This window comes from Ovis aries, chromosome 1 (genome assembly GCF_016772045.2).
Source record: "Ovis aries strain OAR_USU_Benz2616 breed Rambouillet chromosome 1, ARS-UI_Ramb_v3.0, whole genome shotgun sequence".
Lineage (NCBI taxonomy): Eukaryota > Metazoa > Chordata > Mammalia > Artiodactyla > Bovidae > Ovis > Ovis aries.
In genome coordinates, this window is record NC_056054.1 from 58,790,261 (window position 1) to 58,808,032 (window position 17,772).

Below are 17,772 nucleotides of genomic sequence, written 5' to 3' on the forward strand. Positions count from 1 at the left end.
CTATAAAGGGAATGACATATTAAGCTATGATTGTGTCCATGTGTTTAAAATGGAAGGCATGATTCACAGCTGATTTTTCCAATACAGTAGCTATTGAACTTTGCACTTGGGACACTATAATATGCTGATGGAAGGTAAAGATATTGCCCAAGGTAGGAAAAAAAAAAAAAAGCTGAAAAGTGGTGTAAGTGTATGTTACAGGCTGGAAGACTCACCAAATATCTATATACTCCACTATGTTTCGCTACCTACTTCGTGCATGCCTGCTAAGTCACTTGGCTAAGTTGCTAGGTCACTTGTATATGACTCTTTGCAACCCTATGGACTGTAGCCTACAGGGCAGGGCTCCTTTGTCCATGGGATTCTCCAGGCAAGAATACTGGAGTGGGTTGCCATGCCCTCCTCCAGCTGATCTTCCCGACTCAGGGTTTGAACATGCATCTCTTACGTCTCCTGCTTTGCAGGAGGATTTTTTTTCCACTAGTGCCACCTAAGAAACCTGCCTACACTGTAGTTCGGTTATTTAGCGAATTTTGGTCTGTGGCCCTTGGAAGGTTGTGACATAGGTCACCTCCTGTCTATGTTACTTGCAATCAGTTGTGAATTATTTCTTCTCTATCTTTGCCTGTCTTGGAGTCCCTGGAAGCCTTGTGTTGAGATGGAGCCACAAGTAGAACCTGGAAAAATCCATGATCTATTGCTGGGAAGTGAGCTGCCCTGAAAAGTATCTCAACTTGCAGAGGGTTTGTGAGAAGGGATAATAAATTTTATGTGTAGAGTGACTGAGATTCTTGTGGTTACTTTTTATTGCCAAACTCATACCGGGTGGGATTCAAATCTAGCCAATCTATTTTACTAGAAGTATTACACTTTTCTCACCACAGTGTATTGGCATAAACAAAGTAGAAGGCTCTGAGATAGATGAATCTCAGCTTTGTCATCTCAAAAAAATGGGGAAACATCTTACAAAAGTGTTATAAAAGCTAAATGAAGTAACTATTTTAAATGTAGGTTTTATTTTTATTCATATTTGGTAGGGCCAGCAGATCAGGAGAGGACTACCATTGAGAAGATAGTTTGTTACTTACAGTTCTAAAGAGAATCAGGGGAACCACACCATGAAGGCTATAGGGAGAAGCACCAGGTTGGTCAGGCAGCAGAGGGAGAGAGGGAAAAATGTGGTGAGAGCCTTTATTGTTGTTTCAGTCACAAAGACAAGGCAGGGCAGACTAAGCAGGCTTTAGACTGGCTATTCATCAGGCTCTGGGGTATGGGAACTGTCTTTAGTTGTTCTCCCCTGGGGTGATTAGGGCAGTGCAATGGTAGACTGGCAAAGGAGGTGGTTGGGTCAGGGGCTCTCAATTGATTGATGTGCATATGAAAGATGAATCATTTATGATCTCCAGGAATTTGATAGCACTAGAAGGGGCTTCAGGTGTCAAAGTATTGGGATAGAAAAACATGATTAATGAAATCACATAAGAAAATACCTAAGTGAGTTTCTGGCCCAGAGTAGCAGCATGAAGATGAATTCAAAAGCAGGTCGAAGGGGACCAAGTCAGAGATTTAGGAGAACAGGTAGAAGGCATTTATAGAAATTCTTCAAAAATGTGTTAATCATCTCACATCTCTTTTTTTAACACCATAAATTCATACTCTTCTTGTTTTGGGCACTTGAAGCTCCACACTTGTTAGTGTTGATCCTGTTTTAAGTCTTATAAATGACATTTCTTCTGAGACAACTGCCCTTAGTCCCACCCATCCCATCCTCATCATGTAACCTTTTATCCACAGTAATACATAAATAAGGCAGCTTGGACCATAGGTGATTCACAGAGAGGACCTCAGGGTGGGCAGTCAACAGTCTTCATGCCTAGAAGCTGGGGGGATGGGAGCCAGAGGGCAGAGGGACTGCCATAGCAGTGATCACATATACAGCTCCTAGAACTTAGGCAGTTCTAATAAACATCTTCAATTCTAGCTCTAGGATTTGTAAAGGTTGCCCTGCAGATTGCTCAAAGAAATAGGATTTTTTGATGCAAGAAGCTAGATGTGCCTAGGGAAAAGTGGGGCTAGAGAGAGTGAGTGAGAAAGACAGCAGGTCTAGACCTACTGTTAGCTATATTCAGAGCCCCCTAAAGTAGTTATGACTATAACATTTCATTAAACTTACAACATGTCATTTGGATCCACCCACTGATTTGCTTCTCATATTTTTCTAGCTTTTCCCATCTCAGTTTCTTTAATATAAATGTAGAGTTTTGAACAGATGATCTCTAAAATCCCAGACAGTTTTAATAAAATTCTGATTATATAACTTTTCCCCCTTCTAAATCCCTGCCCTTATCACTGGCTCAGAGAAAAATCTTGGTCTAATCAAAAAATTTTCTTTGCCCCCAAAAATCTATCCTAAGATGTAAGAAATACCTAAAAAGAAAAAAGAACAATTGCAATAAACATGAATCCTTTTATATCATGAATCTCTTAAAAAATTTAATTGAAACTTATTCTAACTTTATAGAAAATTGGAATACAGAAAGAAAAGAACACAGCTGTCTTACCTAATCTCTTAAGATTTATTTGTATTTCTGCTTTTTATTATATTCTTTACTTTCTACTCAATTTTACTTTCTATATAATGACAGTCACATAGCTATACAATTTTGCATCCTATATTTTTCATTTAACATTGAATATCCAAAGCATTCCTAATGCTCTTCATAATTAAATATAAATATCCCTATATTATTTTAAACAAAGTGAATTAGAATTTACTTAGCACTTTTACTTTGAGAGATTTCTCTTATTATTATTATTTATAAAATTTGTGTGCTTAATAGATACAGCTTTGTCCAAAACTTTTTTTCTAAAGTGATGATGTCTTAGGGTAGAATCCCAGAAGTAGAAAATGAAGCAGGTTTCAAGGTCAAGGGAGAGCAGTTAAGACGATCCAAGCAACAGAGGAGACCAAACCTGGAAAGATATTGGTTTATGAAAAGGGACCACCTTTTTCTTTATGTCAGATTAAGGATGACATTTATTAATGAATAGACCACATTCTGATGGTTTTCCGTTCAGTTCAGTTCAGTCACTCAGTTGTGTCTGATTCTTTGTGACCCATGAATCGCAGCACGCCAGGCCTCCCTGTCTATCACCAACTCCCGGAGTTCACTCAAACTCACGTCCATTGAGTCGGTGATGCCATCCAGCCATCTCATCTGCTGTCATCCCCTTCTCCTCCTGCCCCCAATCCCTCCCAGCATCAGGGTCTTTTCCAGTGAATCAATTCTTCCCATGAGGTGGCCAAATATTGGAGCTTCAGCTTCAGCATCAGTCCTTCCAATGAACACCCAGGACTGATCTCCTTTAGGATGGACTGGTTGGACCTCCTTGCCGTCCAAGAAACTCTCAAGAGTCTTCTCCAACTTAGAAGGTCCAATATTGGCATTTCAGTTTAGTTCAGTGGCTCAGTCGTGTCCGACTCTTTGCGACCCCATGAATCACAGCACCCCAGGCCTCCCTGTCCATCACCAGCTCCTGGAGTTCACTCAGACTCACGTCCATCGAGTCAGTGATACCATCCAGCCATCTCATCCTCTGTCGTCCTCTTCTCCTCCTGTCCCCAATCCCTCCCAGCATCAGAGTCTTTTCAAATGAGTCAACTCTTCCCATGAGGTGGCCAGAGTACTGGAGTTTCAGCTTTAACATCATTCCTTCCAAAGAAATCCCAGGGCTGATCTCCTTCAGAACGGACTGGTTAGATCTCATTGCAGTCCAAGGGACTCTCAAGAGTCTTCATATTGGAAGTAAAAACCATAAAAATTGATAGAAAATGAAAGAAGGGAGGGAAGAAGAAGAAAATATTATACAAAAGATACAAAACCTGGATTATTCTTACACGTTTATGGATTTTGTAAATTGATCTTTTACCCTCTAACTAAATGAATTTACCTCATTTGGGGGAGAACATAATCAAACAATATCTCTTTATACTCTATTTATTGCAAAAGTCTTTGTGTGGTGAACAGGAAGGTGGGTTGTCATTCCTCACCTCAGGCAGAATATTATTATTCTAATATGTGGTTTGGAACTGGGGTGTGAAATTCTCCTTCACTGGAGATTTAGAGGAGAATGGAATGTTGTTTCTCATTTGGGAAACACAATTTTGAAATAAGAACGATGAACTCTTCAAAACAAAGCCTCTTCCACTACTTAAAATTAAATAAACAAACAAAAACAACTAAAGGAACAGGGCAAGGTTGCATCTTGTATTTTTTTCTTTTGTCAAAACTGTATATTTTTTTAAAGGATATCTATATCCCCATTTCTCAGTTCCCTCATTTCTCTCCCTCTTGTATTTCTGTTTGGCAAGGGTGACTAGCAGTACCAGTTAACATTTGAAAAATAGCCTGGAAACTTTTCAAGGTGTCTAGCCATAGATAATTTCATGGATTCCCTCTAACTGGTATAAATGACAGGTTAAACCCAGGACCACTGGGTAATGTTTAACTGCTTTGGGGCATAGTTTGACCAAGATACAACACTTCTTTCAGGATTTGGACTTGGCATTCATGGATATACTATTTCTTCTCTATAAATATTCCTGACTCAGGTTAATGCAAGTCAACCCAGAGAAGCAAAATCAGTATCAGAAAAAATACATAATGGCTACTACTGTTGCTGGTGATCATCCAACATTGACTTTTCCACTCTTAGAGGAATGAGAGGTTTAGGTGGGCTAAGAAAGGCAGGCAGCATGATTATGAGTTCCTTTACTGAAGCTGCAGGTAAGTTCCTTTGTGTAAAGCACCATCTCTGATCTCATAAAAGTATCAGTTTACAGCTTTGTAAAAGTGAATCTTAATAATACTAGCTGAGCTCTGAAGTGATTTAGTGGAATAATAATGAAAATTATGGGAAGCAAATATCAAGTAATAGAAAAACACTTAAGGATAATTTTCTCTTTTTTAATGGTTCTGAGTTCCAAGGCTTTTCTCTGTTTTCTGACGGATCTTTTCCTTCTCTGCACCCTCCTTTGAATGTCAAGTGCAGTTCATTGAGACTAGCTAGAGCTTTTGTGTTGGGGATACCTGCTCATGTTCTGTAATGCTCATAGTCTGCAACATATAACATGCTCCTGAGTGAAGTAATTCACTATCACAAAACTTTTCGGAGTGTACATATTCAATAGAGCAAGTAACATAGGCACAAATATACACATGCTATATTCCCTGTATGAATAATTCTAGAAAAATACTTGAGACTGGTAATCATACGTTTGAAATCATCCAGGTTCTTGGAAGTGCTTGTCTCTGAAGTGTTCATTGACTCATTCATTTAACAATTATATATTAAGCTGCTATGGGTATGCTCTGCTTTTCAGTTACAGGGATTAAGGATATAGCAATAAAGAAGAGAAGGAAGGCACAAACTCTTAGCTGGGAAATGTATACATAATTAAGTAAACAAATCATACAACATTGTTTTTTAAAAAGTCTTGAGTGCTATAAGGATGGTAAAATAGGGTTATACGGGACCCTATGAAAAGGTGAACTTTTTAGATTGGGTGGTCAAAGAAGGCTTGACCTTCCTTGAGACCTAAATGGTAAGAAAACAGAAACCATCAGATGAGAAATTTCCATTTGCTGCTGCCACCACATCTATCCACCTCATGAACTCTGCCCTCCTCCCTGGTGCTATTGATGAACTCCCCCTGCTTGTCTCCCTCGCTTGTCAAAGAGGATCCGATCCTCCTTCCTGCTCAAGGAATCAAAAAGCAATTATTTTTTTGCTCTACGTGATACATAAGCATAATATGATTTTTTTCTATCTTAAAAAAATATTCTGTCTCAACATCCCTCTCCAGTTACCAATTATGCATTACCTTTTATTGGAGATTTCTTACAATCTCTTTGTCTTTGCCACTCCAATTTTAGAGTCACTCCAATCATGTTTTCACCCTCAGCACTCATTGAAAGAGCTCTTATCAAGTTCACTGATAATCACTATGTTGATAAAGTCAGTGGTTAACTATCTAAACCTGACCTATAAGTAGCAGTTGACAGAGATCATCACGTTCCTTCCTGAAACACCTGTGCTGTTGTTGAATGCTGAATTCGCTCAGTCGTGTCTGACTCTTTGTGACCCCTTGAACTTAGTCCATGGTATTCTCCAGGCCAGAATACTGGAGTGGGTAGCTTTTCCCTTTTCCAGGGGATCTTCCCAACCCAGGGATCAAACGCAGGGTTCCCACATTGCAGGTGGATTCAATACCAGCTGAACTACAAGAAACGCCTTAGAATACTGGAGTGGCTAGCCTATCCCTTTTCCAGTGAATCTTCCCAACCCAGGAATTGAAGCAGGGTCCCCTGGGTTGGGAAGATCCTCTGGAGAAGGAAATGGCAACCCACTCCAGTATTCTTGCCTGGAAAATTCCATGGACGGTGGAGCCCGATAGGTTACAGTCCACGGGGTCGCAAAGAGTCGGACACGACTGAGCGACTTTACTTTACTCCTCATTGCAGGTGGAGTCTTTACCAACTCAGCTATGAGGGAAGCCCTTGAAACTCCAGCTTCACTTGATAAACAGGCTCCCACACTAGCCAGGATTCCTGCTCACCCCACTCTCTGCGTCTTCCTACATTCTCTGATCGTTCCCCTCCTCGTAGATTATGGGGTTCTCCCCCTTTATCTCAGTTCTCATGCTTTTCTTCTTCTCCATCTATATTCATCATATAGGTAATTTCATGAGTTTAAATCCCATCTCTATATTACTGATTCCCAGATTTATTTCTTCAACCTGGAGGCTGAAGTGCATATCTAAATTGTTGTCAGACACATCCAACTGCAAGTCTAATATCATTTCAATTTAACATGTTCAGAAAATCCCCTTGGTTTTAGAAAATGACTTGCCCTTTTCACCAAAAGGGTAAATATGGGAGAAAAAGCAGTTTTAAAATGAAAATCAAAACATTCAGTTTGGGGCCATTGTCTCCAGGGTCCTTGGTCATGTTGAGCAAAAGTTTGAGAAACTGACCAGAATTAAAGAGCTGGTGGAGTATTTCTGATTTACACAGCACTGCTATTGTCAGAGATACGATTTTTGCTCTTCCACTGGTCATCTATCAGTGTGATCTTTGGAATCTTGTAAATGAAAAACATGAACCGTGAACTTCCAGATGTTCAAGCTGGTTTTAGAAAAGGCAAAGGAAGCAGAGATCAAACTGCCAACATCCGCTGGATCATTGAAAAAGCAAGAGAGTTCCAGAAAAACATCTACTTCTGCTTTATTGACTATGCCAAAGCCTTTGACTGTATGGATCACAATAAAATGTGGAAAATTCTGAAAGAGATGGGAATCGCAGACCACCTGACCTGCCTCTTGAGAAACCTGTATGCAGGTCAGGAAGCAACAGCTAGAACCGGACATGGAACAACAGACTGGTTCCAAATAGGAAAAGGAGTACGTCAAGGCTGTATATTGCCACTGTGCTTATTTAACTTATGTGCAGAGCACATCATGAGAAACGCTGGGCTGGAAAAAGCACAAGCTGGAATCAAGATTGCCAGAAGAAATATCAATAACCTCAGATATGCAGATGACACCACCCTTACGCAGAAAGTGAAGAGGAACTAAAGAGCCTCTTGATGAAAGAGAAAGAGGAGAGTGAAAATGTTGGCTTAAAGCTCAACATTCAGAAAACGAAGATCATGGCATCCGGTCCCATCACTTCATGGGAAATAAATGGGAAAACAGTGGAAACAGTGTCAGACTTTATCTTTCTGGGCTCCAAAATCACTGCAGATGGTCATGGCAGCCATGAAATAAAAAGGCGCTTATTCCTTGGAGGGAAAGTTATGGCCAGCCTAGATAGCATATTAAGAAGCAGAGACATTACTTTGCCAACAAAGGTCTGTCTAGTCAAGGCTATGGTTTTCCAGTAGTCATGTATGGATGTGAGAGTTGGACTATAAAGAAATCTGAGCACCGAAGAACTGATGCTTTTGAACTGTGGTGTTGGTGAAGACTCTTGAGAGTCCCTTGGACTGCAAGGAGATCCAACCAGTCCATCCTAAAGGAGATCAGTCCTGAATATTCATTAGAAGGACTGATGCTAAAGTTGAAACTCCAATACTTTGGCCACCTGATGAAGAACTGAGTCATTTGAAAAGACCCTGATGCTGGGAAAGATTGAGGGTGGGAGGAGAAGGGGACAACAGAGGATGAGATAATTGGATGGCATCACTGACTCAATAGACATGAGTTTGGGTAAACTCTGGGAGTTTGTGATGGACAGGGAGGCTTGGTTTGCTGCGGTTCATGGGGTCGCAAAGAGTTGGACATGACTCAGTGACTGATCTGACTGACTGAAAGAACAAAAGTTTTTGTTTGTTTGTTTGTTTTTGGTGTGTTAATATTCCAATTCTGAGATAGCCTGTGTTGTTTGGGAAGGACAACATATGATAAATAGTTACTTATTCTGTTTATGTTCTAGCAAGCATTTGTATCATTTAAAAAGTATTATATCACTAAAGAAGTATTTGTTAAATCCAAATAATCATTAACAATGGTATGGACATTGGAAAATCAAATACTCCAGTGATGTATCTGATATTGAAAAGCTATAGTTTTTAAGAATGTGAACTTTAGGGGACTTCCCTGGCAGTCCAGTGGTTAAGACTTCGCCTTCTAATGCAGGGGGTGAGGGTTCAATCCCTGGCAGGGAGTTAAGATTCCACATGCCTCAGGGCCTAAATAAATAAATATATAAATAAATATTAAAAAAAAAAAGAATGTGAACTTTAAGACAAATAGTATTATAAATAGAACAAACAGGAGTACATATTTCAGACACTTTCCAAGCATGATTTGATGTGAATAAGCTTTTGCCCTAAATAATTATATCAGGGACCACAGTCTTATACTACTTGAAGGACTGTGAAATTTGCCACTGTAAGTCAGTTTAACTAAAATATTTCCTGAAATAATTCAGCAGAGACAAAAACTGTCTGATATGCCAAATTTAGATATTCTCTTGGTTCATTATAAAAATTAAATTGCTTTTTATTGGTTAGATTGATTTTGACTATGATATTCAATTTGAAAATGTCAGGGGGAAATTCAGAAATCAAACTTGTAAGGCATACATCCCATGTAATCCTAATTAGAGAATTGTTTTGTATCTTATTTCTATTTAGTACAAAACAAAGAACATTAACAGTTTCTTGCATGAAAGATTTAAGGTAAATAAAGAAATGAGAAATTTCTACATAGGTGAGCTTATTCTTTTTAATTATATTTTAAGGGGAAGAGCCAATTAAAGTGCTTTGAGCTTAGAAGAAACAAAACATTTGATACCACACTTGTGTGTGTTTTTTAAATGCTTCAAGCTCCCCATTTATGAACCTAGAACAAACAAATTTAAGTCATTGGGGAAAGATGCTTAAGGAGCTATTTTAAGTTGCATACAATTTTTAATAAGTCAACATTTTATATATTAAGGGAATGTAGCTTATAGAGACATGTGGGACTAAGGAGATAAAATGGGGGATAAGGAAACATGGAGATAGAAAAGTTTGGGACCATTGCTTGTCATTTGTATTACTCCCATCATCCTTGATAGTGAGCTCATAATTTATAATTTAAAAAGTCTTGGCTGCATAGCTAAATGGTGAATCACCTGCTAAGCCATGTACACTGTCTCCTTGGTCGGTTTTCTGGTGGAATCCTGATCGTGTTTGTTTTCTTGGGGCAAGATCTTCTTCAACCCTCTTTCTGCCCCTCATCGATTTGTGAATGATTCTAAACTCTCTTAGAATGATTTCTGCAACTCCCAGCTAAGAATGAGGATTCTCAACTTTTTCTCAAGATAAATATCTTCCTCTGTGCTCTTTAATGACTTCTCTCTGGTACCCTCCTGGCAGCCCTCTTGACATTCGCTTCTGGTCACCGCTTCCTGTCTCAAGAGGGACGCTGGGAATTTTGATTTGTAAAAGGGTGCTTTTCACTGAAGATAGGGTTCCTTTGTGTCTTTCCTATACAATATTATCTAAATCACTGGAAATGAAATCTGCATGCTAGATGAGGACAGATGACTTGAGTGATTTGCTTTTCCTCCTGTCTGCATCATCAGTTTTTTCCTCACTCACTGGCAAATTTGCAGATTTCTAGAGAGCTGACACTTTGGGGAAGAAGTGACTCCCAAGTAATGACAGGCTAGAAGCCTGTAGTGGGCCAAATACGACAACATATTGTTGGACATACGTAATATAAGAGAAGAACATTCTTCTTTCTATTGAATTGCCATTGCCTCTCTCAATATCCTGGCCCACTTCTGCTTAAAGCTCTATTTCTGAAATACTGTAGTTGTTCTCTTTTGGTTCAAACATCATGAAAACGTACTGGGAAATAAAAATGTCTTTAACTGAGAGGGCTAATTAGCAGGGATCTGAGATTTTAAATCTCTGCCAGGAAGTGGCTTCAGACACTTGGAGCCTGAAGATAGAAAATCCTAACCTCTGATGTTGCTTCAGCTTCTAGCAAGGAGGGAGGGAGTTCCCATAAAATGAAGCTAAGGTCACTTCAAAGTACAAAGGGTTAAGCTGACATGACCAGAAGTGGCCAGCGTGCACTGCCCATCCCATCTCAGAAATGGAGTAATGAATAAGTCCTGTCCAAGTCTCTTCTCTCTTTGTGACCTTCTGTGCTTAACTGTAAATTTTTCTTCCTCTTCTCATTTTCCATTTTCCTTGTATCAGTGAAGCACTGACACACGTGTGTCAGTCAAAGTGCTGGGGTTGAGCTTCCCACTGGAAAAAAACACACACACACACACAATAGTGCCTAGTGCCTATGAGGGCTTGCTCATACCGAGCACTGGAGCTGGTGACATTATGGAGCTTGTTAACTTCAAATCTTCTTCGTTTTACAGTTTTTTGGTGTGTGATACATTTTACAGAAACCCACCCGAGGGAGAGAAGGGCCAGTTGCCTCTTTATTACACTGTAGAAGAGCCACATTAGCGTTCCAGTCTATATATTATGGAATTAAGTGGATACCCTTGGGGTTAATTCCTTGTTGTAATTGTAATGAAAAGAAACAATTTCTAACCCTCCATTTAAGATCTATAACTATTAAAATCCACTAGTCTTAGTGACTGCTGGGGCCAGTGGAGTGCTTCAGTGTGTATGAAAAGGGGCACTCCTACAGTGTCCAATATCAGTAATTTAAAAAATAACAACCTCCAAGTGGGAAAACTAACAAATGAGCTTTCCATTTAGCCCCTCCCTGCTATTTACTCATGGTGTGTTACATTCATCAACTATTGAAATTATATGCATATTAAAATTATGGGCCTGGATTCTAGAATTTGGTTAGGGAAGAAGTTGGGAAGTGTATAGCATGATGATTTTCGGGATGAAACTTGGAGGGAATTATCATCAAGTTGAAAGACTTGGGAAAAAGGACCATAGTTGAGGCAGCCAGCACCTTTGCTTGCTCCCTTGCCACCTCCAATGCTTTATCTGCTTATCTTAGAATAGTTTCAACGCATGCTTTCAATCCTAAGTGGATACATGTTTGCTTTGTCATATTTAGCTTACTATAATTCACTTTATTGTAAGAGGTAAAAAGTGTGCATTCTACATATAACATCTGACTTAATTTCTTTATTAGAGTTATTATATCCATTAAGACACTGAATTTACTAGTGTATTGTCATCTGATACAGCATAAATACTGGTTGGTATATGCACAGGGGATGATGACAATTAAAATAAAAGAAAGGAATGTGTCAGTTCATAATAGAGTTATGAAAAACTTATTCTATTCTTATTCTATGAAAAAGAATAAGACTTTGTGAGGCTTCTAAGATTTCTGTTAGGAGTTCTTTTTAATGAATGTATTTGTTCAGCTGTGGTTGACAACAGCCATAGTTCTTTTTATTTCTCTCTTTTCACTCATAATATAAACTACTTCAGAAAAGAGGAAAAACAGTTGCATGTTTGACAGAAAAAGAGCAAACTAAGAAATAATTGTGTTAAAAAAATTCATTCTGTTGCCTCAGAAATGTGATGAAAGTACTATTTAGGGATTTTTGTTTTTTTTTGATAATGCATTGCATTGCATGTCACAACTTAATGGAGAAAAGTTTTGGGTGAATAGTCCATGTTAATTCATCCAGCATAGCTCCTGGTGACTCAACGTATGCATGTGAGAGAGGTGTCTCAGAATGCTCATGAAAAGCCATTACTCCTCTGCTGTTCCCATGCCATTTGCAAATCTCGTCACTCCCAAATTTGTCTCCTATGCAGTCATTTCAGAATGCCAGCAGAGGGCTGGTAATGGCCCATCATGTTTAGGTCACTGGCTTGTATCCGAACGAGGCAGGTGGTCTGAGTGAAAATAGCAGGCCTGTCTCAATTCAGTTCCTATCTTTCTTCAGTCTGCTCAATCAAAACTGCTTCACCAGTCTCATGACTGAGCTTCCCACTTGTTCCTAACTGGCCACTTTGGGAGAAGCTTTTGAGATGCTCAAACACGAATATGGTAATATTAGGGAGGCCTGCTTTACACTGAAGTCTACCTGATTGTATCTAACTCGAATATGGTCAATTATTATTATTATTTTTTAACTTTCTATTTTGAAACAATTTTAGACTTACACAAATTAAACAAACAAACAAACTCAGCTTCCCCTTTCATTTAAACTTAACAAAAGTATAGCACAGTGATTGGATCAAAAAGTTAAAAGTGTTATAATGCTGTTAAATGAATTTTGCTAAATCACTTCCGAAGTGTCCAACTCTTTGTGAACCCATGAACTGATGTCCACCAGGCTTGTCTGTCCATGGGATTCTCTGGGCAAGAATACTGGAGTGGGTTGTCATTTCCTACTCCAGGGGTACTTCCCAACCCAGGGATCTAACCTGCATCTCTTATATCTCCTGCATTGGCATGCAGGTTCTTTACCACTAGCATCACCTGGGAAGCCCCATTGTAGTTTATTTAAATTTATTCCAGAGTACTGGTCAGTTATTTTTAAAAATATTTCTTGAATTTGGTTTACATGCCAGTTTTTCACCATTAGGTTAAGGTTATTCATTTTTGACAAGAAATGATCTATGTGTCATAAGCAGAGTACATAATGAAGCTAAGTCTTATTCCTGGTGATGTTGACCACTATCATTTGGTTATAGTGGTGTCTTCTGGGCTTATCTACTGGAGATTTATCACTTTTTCTGATATGGTAATTTTAACATTCAGTAATTTAAGGTCTTTGCATGGAGGTATGCATTTGTGTGTGTTTCAAGGAGAAAAGAAGGAAGAGCCACCTTCTCTCTATTTGTATTTAAATTTGTTCATATTCAGTCACTATGTTATGTCTGAATCTGTGACCGCATGAACTGCAGCACGCCAGACTTCCCTGTCCTTAACTATCTCCCAGAATTTGCTCAAACTCATGTCCATTGAGTTGGTGATGCCATCCAACCATCTCATCCACTGTTGTTCTCTTCTCCTCTGGCTCTCAGTCTTTCCCAGCATCAGAATCTTTTCCAATGAGTAGGTTCTTCACATCAGGTGGCCAAAGTATTGGAGCTTCAGCGTCAGCATCAGTCCTTCTGATGAATATTCAGGACTGGTTTCTTTTAGGATTGATTGGTTTGATCTTCTTGCTGTCCAAGGGACTCTCAAGAGTCTTCTCCAGTACTACAGTTTGAAAGCATCAATTCTTTGGTGTTCAGCCTTCTTTATGGTGCAAATTTCACATCTGTACATGACTACTGGAAAAACCATAGCTTTGACTGTGCAGATAGTCATTGGCAAAATAATGTCTCTGCTTTTTAATACCCTGTCTAGGTTTGTCATAGCTCTCCTTCCAAGGAGCAAGTGTTTTTTAATTTCAAGGCTGTAGTCACCATCCTCAGTGAGTTTAGAGCTCAAGAAAATAATATCTGCTACTGTTTCCAATTTTTCCCGTCTATTTGCCATGAAGTGATGAGACTAGATGCCATGATCCTCATTTTTTGAATACTGAGTTTTAAGCCAGCTTTTTCACTCTCCTCTTTTGCTTTCATCAAGATGCACTTTGGTTCCTCTTCACTTTCTGCCATTAGAATGGTATCATCTGTGTATCTGAGGTTGTTTGTATTTCTCCCAGCAATCTTGATTCCAGCTTGTGAGTCATATAGCCCTGGATTTCATATGATGTACTCTGCATAGAAGTTAAATAAGTAGGGTGTCAATATACAGACTCGACATACTCCTATCCAAATTTGGAACCAGTCCATTGTTTCATGTCCAGTTGTAACTGTTGCTTCTTGGCATGCATATAGGATTCTTAGGAGACAGGTAAGGTGGTCTGGTATTTGCATCTCTTTGAGTTTTCCACAGTTTGTTGCGATATACACAGTCAAAGACGTTAGCATAGTCAATGAAGCAGAAGTAGCTTTTTTTTTTTAAAATTATCTTGCTTTTTCTATGATCCAATGGATGTTGGTGATTTGATCTCTTGTTGCCCTATCTTTTCTAAATCCAGCATGTATACCTGGTTCTTGGTTCACGTACTGTTGAAGCCTAGCTTGAAAGATTTTAAGCATTGACTTGCTAGTATGTGAAATAAGCACAACTGTATGGAAGTTTGAACATTCTTTGACATTGCCTTTTTAAGGAATTGGAATGGAAACTAACCTTTTCCAGTCCTTTTGCCACTGCTGACATTTCAAAATTTGCTGGCTAATTGAGTGTAGCACTTTAACAGCATTTAGGATTTTAAATAGCTAAACTGTATTTAAATAAACCAAACTTTTTTCTTTTTTTTTACAATATGCAATTTGCAATCCAGTTAGTATTGCTGAAGATCAAATACTTGGTGTTAAGACCCTACTACAACAACTGTAATAGTGGAAGAATGCATGAGGCTGTTGCTTGGAGGCAAGGAATCTATAAACTTGGTCAGTGGCAGATGTTGGCATTAATTCTGGACCAGGCAAATAAGCGAAATTTAAAGTATGATTTGAATTGTATTTGAGATCACTTTTTTATTTCACTAAATTGTGTAATTAAAAAATAATTATTTGTGTATGTCTATCCCACTGTACTGTGACCACCAGGAAACTGGGGATTATAAGCCCATATGACCTGTATCTTTAATTGTATCTGCAAATTTCCTTTAACTATGTAACATAACATATTCACAAGCTCCAGAGAATAAGGTGTAGACATCTTGGAGGTCTACCACATTTCCTGAGGGCCCAGAGAAGACTAACATTGTTAAGAGGAGACTAACAATATGAGTAATGGAAATAAGGGCAGGAGACAGTGATCTTTCTTTACTATATCTGAGGGCTTGTTACATGCTAGGCACTTGTGCTTGGCACTTTTTATATTATAAATAAGCTTGGTTTCATTCTATTTTTTTAGATGTAGAAGCTAAGGATCTGAGGGTTTACGAAAGTTAGATAACAAATAGATGACAGACTTAGAATTTCATTCTTAGATTTTCAGACCTAACTTCTCTCCACTTTTAAAAATTTTGTTTTAACACCTATGGCAAAGAGAACAAATAGAATGGCAACATTCCCTCTAGTCCAGTCTGTCCCCTTTCTTCTTCTCTATTGCCTGTCATATATCTCTTTTATCTTATCTGCTTTCTCATTAGACAATAGTCTTTGAAAACTTGTAATGGCAAATATGAACCAAAATGTAAATTATCCATAAAAAGACAAAATAGACTATAAATTGAGAAAGTAAAGTAAATCAAATATATTTATAAATACCTTAAAATTAAAAAAAAATGAGAGCAATAGAAACACTGATTTTCCCTTCTCATAGTTGTAAAATTTTCAACAGTCATGTTTGCCTCTTTAAATTATATAGATTGCCTTGGAACTGAAATAGATCTGCAACTAAGTTAGTAGAGGAGGCTAATTATGAAACTCATATTATTGCAATTGAGTATCGCTGAGCCAAGTGTGGGAAAAAATTCTGAGATCATAAATTCAGAGAAAGTTATAAACACATTAAAAACATGTATCAAGTTGTTATGGAAACTTGTATAAACATTCCCCTTAAAAGTTACAACCATATGATCATGTAATTATTACAACTAAAGTTATATTTATTAGGATCTGCAAAGATTTTCTTCCTTTTAGACTAGAGCACTGAGACATTTAAAACTTCCCCCTTAGTCCTTCCTGTTTTTGTTGGGCTGTGGAATGATTCTCTGTCTTCCTGGCACTATTGAAATCTTCAGTCAGTCAGTTCAATCACTCAGTTGTGTCCAACTATTTGTGACCCCATGGACTGCAACGTGCCAGACTTCCCTGTCTATCACCAACTCCTGAAGCTTGCTCAAACTCATGTCCACCAAGTCAGTGATACCATCCAACCAACTCATCCTCTGTCATCCCTTTCTCCTCCTGCCTTCAATCTTTCCCAGCTTCAGGGTCTTTTCAAATGAGTCAGCTCTTCGCATCAGGTGGCCAAAGTATTGTTCAGCTTCAGCATCAGTCCTTCCAATGAATATTCAGGACCGATCTCCTTTAGGACAGACTGGTTTGATCTCCTTGTAGTCTAAGGGACTCTTAAGAGTCTTCTCCAACACCACAGCTCAAAAGCATCAATTCTTCAGTGCTCAGCTTTCCTTATGGTCCAACTCTCACATCCATACATGACTACTGGAAAAACCATAGCTTTGACTAGAATCCATGTGCAATGCAGGAGACCCCGGTTTGATTCCTGGGTCGGGAAGATCCGCTGAAGAAGGGATAGGCTCCCCACTCCAGTATTCTTGGGTTTCCCTGGTGGCTTAGCTGGTAAAGAATACGCCTGCAATGCAGGAAACCTGGGTTCAATCCCTGGGGTGGGAAGATCCCCTGGAGAAGGGAAAGGCTACCCACTCCAGTATTCTGGCCTAGAGAATTCCAAGAACAGTCCACGGGGTTGCAAAGAGTCAGACATGACTGAGCAACTTTCACTTGACTAGATGGACCTTTTTTGGCAAAGTAATGTCTCTGCTTTTTAATATGCCATCTAGGTTAGTCATAGCTTCTCTTCCAAGGAGCAAGTGTCTTTTAATTTCATAGCTGCAGTCACCATCTGCAGTGATTCTGAAGCCCAAGAAAGTAAAGTCTGTCACTGTTTCCATTATTTCCCCATCTATTTGCCATGAAGTGATGGGACCAGATGCCATGATCTTAGTTTTCTGAATGCTGAGTTTTAAGCCAACTTTTTCACTCTCCTCTTTCACTTTTATCAAGAGGCTCTTGACATCTTCAGGGGCCAACAATCAGTGAAATCTATCCAACTACTGAACTGAACATAATCTTTCTAAGAGTGGCTAACAGATTATGTGTGAGATCATTCCTGTCTCTGATAATTCTGCCAGGCCCACTATATAGGAGACTTTAGATATCTAAAGGTTGCCACTTGTTCATGGTCCCTTTATTCAGGACATAATATTTTTGGCATGTACTTTAGACATGGGAAATTTTCTCCAAATACAAAGTTCTACTACAGTTTTTATAACTGCTTCTTATTCTCCAGTGGTGCTTAAAAAAAAAAAAAAAAAACCTTCAGATCTACTTAAATGAAAATTTTGATAAATGTAACTTTAAATGCTGTGTATATTCCATATTGGTTCTCCCTCCCTTTTTGGGTGTGCACATCTGATATGGAAGGATATTGTTGCTTCTGGAATTTGTAAAGTTGAGCCTAATTTAGGATTCCTTGAGCCTGGCCAAGAAATCGAGGAGAATAGGAAGACTTTTTTA